The sequence below is a fragment of the Camelus bactrianus genome, chromosome 7 (genome assembly GCF_048773025.1).
Source record: "Camelus bactrianus isolate YW-2024 breed Bactrian camel chromosome 7, ASM4877302v1, whole genome shotgun sequence".
In the NCBI taxonomy this organism is placed as follows: Eukaryota; Metazoa; Chordata; class Mammalia; order Artiodactyla; family Camelidae; genus Camelus; species Camelus bactrianus.
In genome coordinates, this window is record NC_133545.1 from 81,654,940 (window position 1) to 81,670,229 (window position 15,290).

The window sequence follows — 15,290 nt, forward strand, 5'->3', positions numbered from 1 at the left end:
AACAAAAACAATTTAAAATGCCCTTGCAAAAAAATTAATTTTATATATCTTAGCATAGTATGATGAAGCAGTAAGTATGTATGAATTCCTTTAGCGGACACTTTTTTTTTTTCGTGAAACACCATTTTTACATGAAAGGATACCTGAAATAGGAAAAACACTGATTCAGATTTGGGTATATAGTAGACCGGCTGTTGCAAATAAACCTGTCACTTCAAGGAAAACAATGACAATATTTTTTCCTGACAAAATTTGAGCTCTCAAGCCAAAATTAAAATTTTAGAAAAAGTATACCTGCTACAATGACCTAGACAGCTTCCCAATACTTAAAGGCATTTTACCTAAGATTTGATAATATTAACAAGTAAGATTTTTTTTTGATATTGTTTAATGAGATGTGGCAACATTAACCTAGTAAATCAATGTTTTCCAAATGACCAATCCCTGATGCTACAAAAATCACAAATGGTTAAAAGTCTATTTAAAGTATCAATTAGTTCAATGGATTTTAATCTAACAGAAATAAAATTTTATTGATGGAATTTCAGATGCTACATTAGTTGCAGATTCTGAAACTAACCTTTAAGAAATTATCACTTATCAAATTTTGGTACAGCATAAAAAATAGCCACAATTATGTGAAAAGGCTAAAACACGCCTCTCTTTTCCAACTACATATCTGTGTGAGGCTGGATTTTCCTTATAAACTTCAAGCAAAACAACATATCACAGCAGATGAGGTAGAGAGAAGATTCCGGCTGTCTTCTCTTAATTCAGACATAAGAGATTTGTAGAAATGCAAAATGAGGGGGGGAGGGTATAGCTCAGGGGTAGAGCACAGGCTTAATACGCACAAGGTCCTGGATTCAGTCGCCAGAACTGCCATCAAGTAAATAAACCTAATTACCTCCCCGCTAAAAAATGCAAAATGATTCCGTTCTCTTCATTTATTTTTTTTAATTTCATTAAAAAAAAGTTATTTTCACAATATATTATTTTTGTTAGCATGCTTCTGGGTTTCTTATTGTTATATTAGCTAAATTAGTAAACAAATATTCTTAAATGTCTCAGTCTTAATTTCCAATATGGTACATAATGATAAATATTGCCCATATAAGCAAAAGTCCTTTGGGACCTCGGATAATTTTTAAGAGTGTAAGGTGTTCCTGAGACCAAAAATTGGAGGACCATTGAATTGGATGAGTGACAGACAAAAGCTGAATTCTGATTTGCTCTTTTTTTTTTTCCCTTCAGCTATCATTTGCATAAAGTGTTTGTTAACCAAATTTTTAATTTTTAAAACTTTTAAAATAAGAAAAATAATAAATGCTCATTGAGCCAGCTCTTAGCTAACAACTTTGTTTACATTGCTGGTACATGATTGCTACAGCCCGAATGTTTGTGTCCCCCCACAAATTCATATGTTAAATCCTAAGCCCTAATGTTATGGCCTTATTGGGTGGAAAGTTTGGGAGGTGATCAGGTCAGGAGGGTGGAGCCCCCGTGAATGGGATTAGCACCCTTATGAATGAGACACCAGAGAGCTCCCTTACCCTCTTCCAGTTTGTGAGAACACAGCTAGAAGACAGCAATCTGTGAACCCAGAAACAAGCCCCCACCAGACACAGAATCTGCTGGTGCCTTAATCTTGGACTTCCCAGTCTCCAGAACTATGAGAAATAAACTTCTGCTGTTTATGAGCCAAGTCTATGGTATTTTTGTTATAGCTGCCTGAATGGACTGAGACAGTCACCCCTACAACATAGCTGAGAACTTGTTGTTCAATACCCACTGTACAAAGAACAGACCTTTGGCCTAAGGAGTACAAAAAACTTTAGCAAGCTCACAGCTGGCTGGTGGCAGAGCCAGTTCTGAAAGCAGCAGGCCTGCCTGGCACTGAGGACTCTGTCCTAAATCAGTAAGTCACACGGACAACCTCCCAGAGGCTGACACCCTCTGATGCTCACCATGTTCCAGCATGTGCTAAGAGCTCATTATACTACCTCATTTCATCCCAGCTTTAAAGAATGTGATAGTTCTTTTTTCATCAACTTTTACAGATCAAGAAACTAAAGCTGTGAGTGATTAAGTGACTAAGCCACGTAGAATGCAGCTATAAAGGGTGGAGCAATGATTTAGATGTATTATTTGTTTGGACCTCAAGTAAAGAGATTTGAGTTCAACTTAACTGCTCATTTGTGGCATGCTAATTATCAACTTAGCAAGACCTCTTTTGTGCTTTACATCATTATGTTCTCAAGATTCACCCAACCCCACCACCATTAATCTCTCATAAAGTCACCATTTTAATGCACTTCATTCATATAGCTCCTTGGATACAGACGTTTCCTTAAAAAAAAAAGTTTTCTAATATATGTTTTTATTTTGTCTAAGTGCTATTATATGATAGATATAATTTTATTTTGTTCATTTTGTTAACTTAATATTCAACCCCACAATGTTTTCATGATCTATCCATGAAGCTGTAGATTATTGCTGCATAGTATTCCACTTTATGTGTCAAGTACTTTTCACTAGACCTCCCTAGTTTCCTCCAAATCACTGCTATCACCACCATGTAACAAACAACCCCAAATGTCAAATATTATGAAGCACAGTTTTATTAAAGGTCTGCTTTCAGGAAGAGATTTCTGAATCAGAAGATACACCATTATTAGTTTTATTAAGTACTGCTAGAAAGTTTTCCAGAATGGCTATAAAGATATGGACTGTCACTAGCAGAGCTTGAGGATTAACATTGTTGGCATTTTCCAACCACACTGGGTATTGTGCAACTTTCCAACTTTTGCTACTGTATTAGATTTAATTATTGTTTTACCTTGTATTTGGCTACTTATTGCAGATATTGAGCATATCTTCATCCACCTGGTAGACATTTGGATTTCTTCTTTGCCTTGCCTATATTTAGATTATATCCATTTCTCTATGGAATTTTCTTTTTCTTGTTGACTTCCAAGTATTACTTTTACATTGCAATATTAATTTCTCATTCTTTTTAAACGTTTTCTCTTGGTCTTTTATCCATTTATTAACTTTGTCTAAGAGACCTTCTTTGAAGAATAATCCTTACTTTAAATGTAGTGAAATTCATCAATGTTTCATAATGTAAAAAATCCTGATTTCTGAACCTGGGTTATAAATTTTCATCCAAAAGAAATAAAGAGGAAGCTATTCTTCTGCATTTTCTTCTACTAAGTTTTATATTTTGCCTTTCACATTTAATTCACCTGGATTTCACTTTTATATGTAGTGAATTCTGGTTTTCTCCATACAGTGAGCCAGTTTCCCTAAGATGTCCCTCTAAGCAATACATTCTTTATTCACTGACTTGTATCATCACTTTTATACCAGTTCTCATATACACCAGATCCTCTATTTTATTGCATAGGTTCTGCTTATTCTTGTGCACATTGATTTTTAATCATTTTGGTTTTGCAGTATTGAACAACTTGTAGAACAAGTATATTGACCACTCCATCGCCAAACTCTGGGACTATTTTTCTTTTTCAAATTTGGTTAATGTAACTGGCACATTTACTTTTAAATATCAACTTTGGTATCACTTTTCCAAATTCCTTTACCAAAAATCTGCTTGAATTTTCCCTGGAATTGCATGCTATATAGATTAACTTGGGAAGAATTGACACCAAAGTGTATTAATTTGTCCCATCCGTGGTCTTAGTCTACAGTTGTCTATTTATTCAGGTCTTCTCTTAGGTCTTTTAATAGGACTTTGTGTGTTCCTCCATTTAAATTTTTTTTCTCCTGTGCTTTTTCAATAGGTTAATTTCTAGGCATTTTATAGTTGCTATTGTCTTTGTGAATCAAGTCTTCTTTTCCGTTAAGTTTTCTACTCAATTACTTTTAGTATAAAAAGGAGCTGCTGATTTCTATGAGTTGATCTGACACTCAGCAACTCAATTTACACTCAAAATATCCAAAAAATGTGTTAATTCTGCCAAGGTTCCTATATAAATAATTTTTGTACCTAAAAATAATAAAATACTTGTGTCTCTTTCTTCTCAATCCTTAGCCTTTTTACTCCTTTTTCATGTCTTATTGCTTAGGCCAGGACTTTTGGGGTCCATAGTAAAGGTGGGCATGAAAGCAGGCATCCTTGTCTTTCTCCCCACCTAAAAAGAATGTATCTAATATTTATTAATTAAAACTGACATTTATTGTAGCTTTTTAAATAAATATATTTTATCAGATTTGGAAAATATCCTTCTAGCCCTTTTTTGGAGAATTTTATCTAAACAGTCACTGAACATGAAAGATTTCTGTAACTATTGAGATAATAATGTGATTTTTTTCCATTGGTTCCTTTTTCTACCTTTGATTAGGCGAGTTAAATAGATTTTTGATGTTAAACTGTTTCACATTATTGTGATAAATCCTTCCTTTTAAATTAATAAGCTTTTTTTTTTTTTTATAGCAGCTTTAGGTTCACAGCAAAATTGAGTGGAAAGTACAGAATTCCCAAGTACCCCTATCTCTATGCACCAAAACCTCCCCCGTCTTGGACATCCTGCACCACAGTGGTAACATTTGTTGCAATCAGTGCATCTACACACTAACACATCATTATCACCCAAAGTCCATAGTTTACGTTAGGATATGCTCTTGGTATATATATTCTATGGGTTTTGACAAACATGTATGTACCCACCATGCAGTATCAGACAGAGCAGTCTCACTGCTGGGGTGTAGTTCAAGTGGGAAACCCATATTGTTACAACCTGATCCCATCCACTCCCCATTTCCCTTATCCCCAAGGAACCTCCCCTTACATTTGCCTGAGAAAGATCAGACTTTCCCTGTTACAGTAACCTTCTCCAGGTCAAGTAGGGGGAACCCAGAGACTGACCTCATTGTTTTCTGTTCACCCCAGCACCCAGAGCTGCTGTTTTGTACTCCTCAGAAGCAGGATTCCTGCTTATTTTCCTCCCTTCATGTATTTGGTCCACTTCTGCTCCTGCTTGCTGTTTCTGTTCCCTTACATATTTGTCTTTCCAAGAGTTTTTTTCACAGTTTTTAAGATCTGAGAGCAATCAACTTCTATCTTGTTTTTGTTTCATCTCCATAGTTGGTTTTGGCATCAAGAGCCAGCATCTTATATTAGTTCTCTTCTTGTCAGCCAGAGTAGAGATTTAAACCTCAGTCTGTTTGACTCCAAAATCCATGCTCCATGATGTCATATAGAGAGAGAGGACTTGGGGCATTAGGACAACTAGAATTCCAGATGCAACTGACTCTACTAGAGAATTTCAAGGGCACATATTTTTATTCTCTGACCCAGATGTAATAAAAGTTCATTGCAGAAAATTTTGAAAACATGCTCTTATAAACTATGGATAACCAGTATTTTACGGTATATTTCCTTCCAGTTTATTTGTATAACATTTTTAAGGTGTAAGGAAAATCAATTTACATTTTTTTCTCTTAAAAAAACAGCATAAAGAAAAAAAGGAAAATCTGAGGACAGTTCAAAGGGAATCTCACTTCAGCCTCAAATGCAGAGCGATATCCCACTGAGATCTTGGTGAGGATAACTTCCAGCTCCTCAGAAAAGTCCTACCTCATGCCAGTGATTGAAATAGTCATTCAAGATCCATGTCCTAAGACAGTTTAAAATAAGTTTAAAAGAACCCAAAGAGTTTGTCTACTGTTAGAAGCACCTTCCAATTTGTCTCCGGACATTAGAGCATGCCAATTTTACACCTATATATTTACAGTCTGCTGCTTTGTGTTTTGGAAGCAATCTCCTCCATCAGGACCTCATTTCTTAGTACAGTTGCACCTCCCAGTATGCTTAGTTGCTTGGTAGATAAATCCTACCCCCAACCCCCAACCCCCAACAACAACAAAAAAACCAAACAGCAGTTTGAGGAACCTTTTCTTCTTTAGAAGAATCGTGATTCAGTATTTCCTTAAAATATCACTGTAGTTCATTGGTCTTGAACTGAGTGTCACTCACTCAACAAAACCCAAAGGAGAACTCAGGTTTGGATTGTGTGCTAGAAGATTCACTGACAACTTAAGGCTGTTGAACATCTTCTGAAAGTTTACTGTAGATGATTGGATATCGTGCATACCTTTACATGTTTTAAAATTATGCGACCCCACCTTAATCTCCCCTGTGGGTGTGTTATAACATAAACAGAAAACGAGGAGTCATTCAGGACACAAGGTCCACTGATCAATGAATTTATGTTGGGCTGACCTGTGTTTGTTCACAGCTAAAATGACATGTAATAAAGTGCCTTGACTGGTGTAAAATTTGATTAACTTTTTTCTCATTTTTCTATAGGAAAATGAGTTCCCAGGGAGCCCAAGGCAGAAGAAGCCGACCTCTGCTACTTTTTCCACAGACCTCAACTAATGGACTATGCGTGATTAATGAATCTCCCAGAGTTGCTCTCTTTTCTTTTTCCTTTGTTTTTTTCTTTATATAACAGCTTTATTAAGATTCACATACCATACAATTCTCCCACTAGAAATGTTGAATTCAGTGGTTTTTAGTATGTTCATAGTGTTGTGTAAACTATCGGCACAATTTGGAGACACTTTCACTATCCACCAAAGAAACTGTATATCCATTATCAGTCACTCCCTGTTTCCTGATATCCTCACCCCAAGCCAGACAAGCACTAATTTACTTTCTGTCTTTTATCGATTTGTCTCTTCTGGACATTCAACAGAAAACGAAGTGTACAATGTGGCCTTTTGTGTCTGTCTTCTCTCACTTAGCGTAGTGTTGTCAAGGTTCATCCATATCGTAGCACGTGTCAATACTTCATTACTTTTCATTGCCGGCTAATATTCTATCATATGCACATATCATATCATTTCTTTATCCACTCATCAGTTGATACACATCTGAATTGTTTCCACTTTTTGGCTCTTGTGAATAATACCACTATGAACATTTGGGTATAGGATTTTATGCAAATGAATGCTTTCATTTCTCTTGGATACATATTTAGTTGTGGAACTGCTGTGTCATATAGTAAGTCTGTTTAAACTCTGGAGGGGCTACCAGAGTTCTCGCTTTTCTGATCTAGTTAATTCCTCATCCTTCAAAAGACACTCAGACATGATGTCCCTTGCCCCCTGTCTACTTTAGCTCTCCTGTCCCTGACACATGGGGACACATGGTATTTCATAGCAATATACTTATGACTATGGCAGGATACTTGTAAGTATGGTTATACTTACGATTCCATAGTTACTTGGATGTGAGCTTCATCCGTAAGGGTAGAGATGATATCTGTTTAGTACCCAGCCTATTACACAGAACCCACAGGCATTTGTCGATGGGCAATCAATACATATCTATCCAATGAATGAATGAATGAAATGAAAGGTATTATTTTCTCTAAGCTTAAGGAGCTGATATATATATACACCAAGACATTTTATTTCTTGACACATTTGAATTTTTTAGCCTGAAATTTCCCAATGATGGCATTTTCTAATTAAACTTGCCCAATCATTTTGAAGCACATTATCTAAGAATCATCAACCATTCTGCCTTAGAAAATCAGCATTCCAAAGGAAGCCATCATCGAACTGAAGAGTGCAGCTCATGGAAGACAGACATCTCAGCTCCAGCCCACGCCTGTGTTCACAACCATTGACACCACCACACCATATGCCTCCTTCTAGGACACAAGAGAATACAGGCAACCTTATGGCAGTAAGTTTTAAAGTGGTAAACCAAGATAACTAGATATGATTGCCTTAAACATTGCATTTGCATATGGTAGACAGTTAGTAAATATTGTCTAGTCTGAATATAATTTATCCATGTCACTATTTCTCTCATTTAAAAAATCAGAGTTTGCTTGCTGTTGTTTGTATAGATTGGTACAGTAATCCTGGGAGATTATTTGACTATCTGTTTTTAAATGTGTAAATCTTTTGATCTGACAAATCTACTTCTGTATCTTGATTTGGGGGAGATAAGCCAAGAGTTGTGTGTGTGTGTGTGTGTGTGACTATATATACACACACAGTTTTTGCTGCAATAGTATTTTTAATAAGGAAAAATTAAAAATAAGCTCTTATTCCATTAATAGATTAATAAAATCGATACTAATTCACCTAATTGAGTATCTATCGCTTCTGTAACTGATGCTCTCGAAAGACGTGTATTGACATTGAGACACTCATTATAGTGTTAAGTGAAAAACAAAAGTTACAATGAAGGACACACACATTTGTACACACAGGATATAATAATTTTAATTTTTTAAAAATCCCGTAAGAATTTTACTATGAAAACTGAAGTCACCACATTCCTGTATTCATATGACTTTAGGAATTTCATGGTTTTATTAGCAAAATAAATCATGTGAAAAATGAGCATGAAATTGAAAATGTAACAGCATGCTGTTCTATAGACAGAATTGAGCATTTGGTTCTCAAAGCATTTTTCCTTCCTGATTATATCAGCGAGTTTTTGGAAACTTCTAGAGATGCTCCCCTGGCTGCTTAAAAAATTTGTCTTTGATTCCGGTGTTTTGTTTTCTGACATTAAAATGTGCTTTTATTGAAGACGAGGGTTAGTATTAAGAGCAGAAAAAGAAATTTGTGTTCTTTGATGATTTTTAAGTCTTCAAACCTTGAGGGGAAAGAATCTAAATATGTTTTATTGAGAATTCAGTTAAGATTTTCTGGTTGGAGTGACAGCTATGAGTTGTGACAGTGGAACAGGCACCAAAGACCTTGTTACGGCTCCAATCTCCCTTAATTTCACCTTTCAGGGGAGTGTGAGGATGTGACTGAGGTTGACTACCAGGGATTTGTGGCAACCTGACTCTTTGACTGTCAGGTTCGTGGTCAAATTGTAGGAAGCAGAAGGAACACATGCCCTCAAGTTATTAACTGAAACGAAGCATTGCACCCTACGATTATTTAAATGAGCAGGAAAAAACATTATTTGAAGAATTAGGACCAGAATTAAGACTAGGTATTCTCACACGTACCTAGAATCCATGGGAGGCTTCTCAATGCCTCTGAATGACGTGGATTGGGTTGGAAAATGGAAACATACACTTCAACAACAGCAAATAATATTGGGGGCTTGCTGATTTGAGATTAAGTTGCCATTTAGATGGGCCCTTTACCCCGAAGCTATCAGAACGGTGCAGCCAACAAATCTGTCTGTGAGGGGGAAGCAGAGGAAATGCATTGGGTCATTTGAAATTAAATCCCTTGCAGCTGACCCATGAGAGGTGCTGATGGCTTCCAGATGGAGTTTTGTCCAGTTCCCATTGGCCAGATGTCTGGGCCTGTCCGGCAGGAGTGTTTTGTATGTTGAGTTGGGGAACCATGGAAATAGCATCAAGATTGACCAAAGATTTACCCTTGACATAAGAGCATTCCAGTCGGAGGTGTGGTCTATAGCTTGAAGCTTATTCAGTGCACTGACTAGCTTCAAACTCCAATCTATCTCATCAGAGCTCTGCGCCTTTGGGCAAATTATTTAAACACTGAGGATTACTGACCTCATCTGTAAGATAGAGGTAATGAGAACACGGCTTCACAGCAGTGCTGTAAGTCACACAGAGGTGATCTGCGTTACAAACTGACTCACTAGGGCTGAAGAAACGCTAGCCATTTCTGATCACGAATATCGTCAACATCCTCTTTCTCCAAACATTGACTGAGCACCTGTTATGTGTCCATAACTGCACTGGGTGTCAAAAATACAAAAATATGTAGAACATCATTTTGACCTTCTGGAACGCTAGTCAATTATGGAGACAGGTGAATAAATAAGTAATGGCCCTAAGCGAGTGAGTGCTGGTAGGAACACGCACGGAGTGCCGCAGAACAGGGGAGAGAAAAGTACCCATTGTTGCCCCACCAGGACATACTAGACAATGCCATCTTATCAGGTTTAACGAAGCCCCATGAGACAGCCAAGAGTTCCCCCCACTTAACAGGGGAGAAACAGGCAAAAGTAATTTGCCAACATTCACATAGCTAGTGAATGGCAAAGTTTGGTTTGTCTTACCTGGTCCCCTCTCTACTCCACAAGGTGCCTTCTTATTACCAAGAATGCCTGGATGGCAGGAAGTAGCAAAGAGGAGTCAGAAAATGTTTCATAAGCAAGGTGTAATTTTTTATTCTAGATGAATAAATAAGAGTTCTCTCAATGGGTAAAGGGCAGGAAAACACAAGGCAGTGGGAATAATACGTTCAAAAGTATGGAAGTATGAAATAACAATATCGGAACGACGGTTCCAGTAGGTCTAGAAAACAAGAGCTTTGGTGTGGATGTGGAGGTCTGCGAAAAGCCAGTAAAAGTGAGTGGGAGCCTGGGAAGTTAGTGGGGCATAGACCACAAGAGGACACTGTGGGTGCTCAGAAAGTGTGGGTTGATTTGCCACGATTTGTGCCTTTCATTTAGTTATCTCCTTGACTTAGCACAGGCCATGGGGTGGCCATTCGGTGAGTCTGCAGCGGAAAGGAGGTATGAGCTGGAGCTGAAGGAAATTATGCAAAGATGGAAGATCTCTAACAACTCCAATGGCCCCAGAGGCAAAATGAATGTGGGCTATGGATTTGAACGCAGCTCGTTCATAAAGGTGATCAACTCCACAGATAGTCATTATGGCTGGTTTTAAGTGGCAGAAGTGAATATGCACGGGGTGGGTGGTGGGTGGGTAGAGCTCAGTAGTAGAGCGCGTGCTTACCATGCACGAGGTCCTGGGTTCAATCCCCAGTACCTCCATTAAAAACAGAAGTGTATATGCATGACCAGAATAAACAAATTTCTGTCTTTGTGGAGCTCACATCTTAGTCAAGAGAAACACAGACTAAATGTCCCAAATAAGTAAACCCTACAGGATGGTGATAAGGGCCACAGGCCAGGGGCATGAGCAGAAAGGAAGTGAGTGACAGAGTGTGAGCACCAAGGGGGTCAGAGGTGCCTCTGGGGTACATGGGAGGAGCATTGGGGGTTCTGAGCAAATGAGTGATGTGGTCTGGCTTAGATGAGGAAGAGTCCCACTTTGCCTACTCTGGTGAGAATAAACATAAATAATAATAATAATAATAATAAATAAAAACTAGATGTCTCAAAGTTATTACTTGAATGTCTAAATCAATGGCTCTCAAACCATTGGTCCCCGAGCCATCAAACATGGCTCCGGCTGTGATCCATGGTAAGAAATACATTCACTATCATGACCAATATAAATGCATAACCAATATAAATGACACAAAATTATACACTTAACAGTGGTTACTCATGCTGAATAAGACGGACTACGGTGTTTGCTCTCCTAGGTTAATTTATTCTAACTCATCTTTGAATTTTCTGCTTGTCTCCCAATAAATTGATGTTGTGAGTGTATCAGTTACAACCCACAGCTTTTAAAAAGCCTTGAAAAAGAATCTTTGCACAAAATGTAACATCATATATCTCAAAGTGGTCAATAGGAGTCAGTTTTGATGCCTAATAACTCAGGTAAGGCTGAGATCCATTAACTTTAATATCATTGAAATGCTATTAAATGCTATTGAAATGATATTAAAATTAAGTCCGACATTAAATATTAAAATTAAGTTCAATGAGTGAATGTCGTTGAAATAATATAAAATTAAGTCCAATATTCTTGTGGTGGAGGCAACAGATAACAATATTTAGGTAATTCACAGAGCCATAAACTATAGATTAAATTACCAGATTAGACAAATTGATGTCAAGTAGTAAGCGGAAAAAGAAATAATACAATACTAGTGCTCAGTGGAAATCCCTTTTGAATAAACTGGGATAAAAGTTGAATTAAAGATTGAAATTTTAGCTTTTCCTATAACTGTGCCCGGCTAGGTATATATTTGTACTCAACCAAGCTATTGGATGCTTTTTTCTTTTTCTTTCTTTTTCTTTTATCATGGAAAGAACGTTTTCAATGATGGCTGACATTTTTCGTAACCTTGGAGCGCGCCTGTTGAACCAAACCCTACCCCCAACAGTGTGCTACTGGGGACCGCCAGGCAATCGGAAAGAGTCGCTGCTCACATGGCTGGACCTGTAATCAGTCACTTTTTAATTTATCCTCAGAGGACATTATTTATGTAACGCCGAGTGACCCTTTTTCAGGCTCTTGGCCACCCTTTGAACCTTCGCCCATGTATATTATCAACCTTCAGTTGATAGGCTGAAATATTTGGTTGCAGAGTTTATAGCAGAGACTAAAGCTGGGGGTGTCAAAACACGACAAGAAAGGCTTTTTCTTGTTTGATTTCTGGCAGGGATCAGAGTGGAAGTGATGGAAGGCTTGGGAAAGAGTCCAATCCTGTCAGTGATTCTAGCCAACTTGGCCAACTCCATACGTTTAGAGGGTTCAGATGAGCTTTGAGTCCATAAACCTTTGAATACTTGCAGAGGCACTAATCTTACTGTCTGAACTTTTCTGAGGTTCAACACATCTAATTGCTCTGGAGCCAAACTCCTAGCTCCAACCAAACTCTACCCTCCCCCCCTCCCCCCACCCCTCCACACACAAAGGCATTGAGCTGAAATCCACTATGAAACTCACAGAAAATGGCAAGAAAGTTGATAGAGTTTATGCCTGTACCTCACCTGCACTGAGACGGTTACTATCTGTTCTGCTCTGCAAAAACCTACCCCCCAAAACATCTGGAGGCATCATTTGTCTGCTTTTGCTTTTTTCTGTGTTTTTACAGCTATTAGAGTTATGCAAACCAAAAATGCCCTGTACGGCACGTATCCTGTTGAATGCAGAAATTTCTTCTTTTCCCCTAGAAGAGTTAGGCTGATTTCTTTTTATTATTATTTCCAGCAGATGAGGTGAATGATTCATATTTGAAAAGTGAGGGGTGTGTGTGTGTAGAATAGATTGTGATCTATATGCACTCTACTTCGTACTAAAAATTTTCATGATTCTACTTTTGATACCTGTATTATAATTTGTCCTAGGCAAACCCTCGGTAAAAACAAGATTTTTCCAGAGAAATCATGCTATCTGGCGGCGTGTAATGCTGAGTAAAGAAAGAGATGGTCTAGGGAGGAAGATGAGCTTTTTTTTTTCTTCTAAATTCGTTGTTTTATGTTACACGGATCTCAGATATTTATCTCATGGCTTTGTAGAGGGCTATGCAAGACTCCATTTAGATCTGAGTTATCTCCAATGCACACATTTCCTTGAGAGCATTCTTATTGAAACCACATTTCCATCTTTTACATCCCTGGTGTTACTATGCCTATGATGCTGGCTCGGGATCAGAAATATGTCTCGCATATCCTTGCCACATTTCCTGAGTGAATTCAGGGTTCCACTTGTAGCTGGATTTTCTTTGAACTGTAGGCATGTTCAAGAAAGACCATGTCTGAAGGTCAGAGAATAACAACTAATGTCCTCTTACTCTGGCAGGCACTTCCTTGAGGCGTGTGTTACACACCCAGCATTGCCCTTGAGTCCTCTGGACTTGTGATTCTTCCAGCTTTGGTCAGCAGGGTGGTCGGCCATCATTTCATAACGTGTCCCAAATGCAGAAGGAGGTCACCAGAAGTGGCCCCTTGTGGCACAAAGCACGAAGCATCTACTAGAGAAGAAAAGAGGGGAGGGGAGACAGCTTACTGATGCTTCCTCATGTCCCAAATCCACGATCTCTGGCCAATGTCTAGTATGGAAATTCACATGTCGAATATCAATAATGTGAAAAGTTTATTGGAACATCCAGCAGATATGTAATAAGCTTCAAACACCTAGCAGAAATCAAACCAAAGGAAAAAAAATAAGATATACATTGTATTGCTGTATTTCTGAAAAGCTAGATTTTTTTTTTTTTACCATTCTTTCATTCAGCCAAAGGAAGCCTCCACTTTCTCCAACCATTCAGCATGTGTGTGTGTTTCCTTCTGTTTCTGCCTTATCTGAGGTCGCTTTCTAATGTGTTTGTGGATTTTTTTTTTTTTACCGTACTTGGACCATATTACTGGAGCTGACACATTTTAATTTCCATCTAAAGTTAAATTCACCATATGAAAAAAAATTGCTGAAATAATTTTTTAAATCGGAAGAAGTTCTGTACCTTTGAATGAGTTTTAGTGTACTCTGCATGTAGATAGTTTTTAGAAGGGTATTTTACATCCTTTTCATAAAAGTGTACACCTCTAGAGCCCTGAGTTACTTATATAGTATCTCGTGAACTTATTACAGCCAGTATACAAACAAAAGAAATAACTTAATAGCCTTATAGAAGAGTATATTAAAAAAAAAAAACTTTTTTTGGGGGGGTGGGGAATTAATTAGATTTTGTTTTTAATTTTCTTGATGGAGATGCTGGGAATTGAACCCAGGACCTCATGCATGCTAGGCATGCACTCTACCACTGCGCTATACCCTCCCCACAAAGAGTGTATTGTAAAATCCATACTGAACTTGATAAACTCAGAACATTTACTAGGAAAAATTAAATTCCATTTCTATTGGTCTTTGCTTTTCACTGAACTGACCAATCCTAAGGGTATCTACATAGCTCCATTTTATTTGGGAAGAGGGTGATACAGAGTGTTTGCAGCTTAAAAAGTCTTCTAGACCCAAAGGAATTACATTCTAATGGTGCCATTTCTGAAACTGGGGCTGGCAGCTGGGCGGAGATGCTGGCAGCTGATACATCTGCCCATGGGAGGGGTCAGCCATGTCTGTTCCTTGGCAGAGAGAGCTGTGGCTTCTTCCCTGCCCCCACCCCCATTCCATGGAACCAGAGTCAGTTCATAGGAGCATACCAGGCACTTAATGAACAATTTCCCCATTATTCTTTCAGTAGGGCACTAGCCACCGATCTCAGAAGTTTGGAGAATTCTCCTTGGCTATATTTTCGTCCTTCCAGACTTCAGTGTAGGCAGACGAGAGGGTCCCCATTCATCCAGATCATGTGTGTTAAAGCACCGAAGAGCATCAGTGTTGGGTTCTCCTTTAGGGGAAGGCAGACTGGGAAGAGAGAGTCATACCGGCAGAGACCATCTTGCCCCAGGGGCTCCTGAGGAAATAGGGCTCCCTCCCAGGCTAAAACGCATCATAGGAGCGACTGCTTCCCTACTCCTGGTGCTTCCTCAGCATTACAGCCAACTCACATCATGTGGCGAAGGGAAAGAATCGCTCTGCAGTTTTCATCTCTGGCTTCGCCCACGCGAAAGGAAGAAGACACGGCTACCCAAAAGGAAAATGAAGCTGAGGTTCCCTACAAGTAGCCAAGATGTGTTTTCCCCATCTGGAGATAACGAG

At 38.4% G+C, this 15,290-nt stretch overlaps 1 non-coding gene across 1 annotated transcript; it reads left to right on the plus strand.

The window, feature by feature from the left end:
- Positions 1-10,692: 10,692 nt before the first annotated feature.
- On the plus strand, positions 10,693-10,765 carry TRNAG-ACC (transfer RNA glycine (anticodon ACC)). Its single transcript has one exon. It is a non-coding gene; the product is annotated as a tRNA-Gly (tRNA).
- Positions 10,766-15,290: the final 4,525 nt, after the last annotated feature.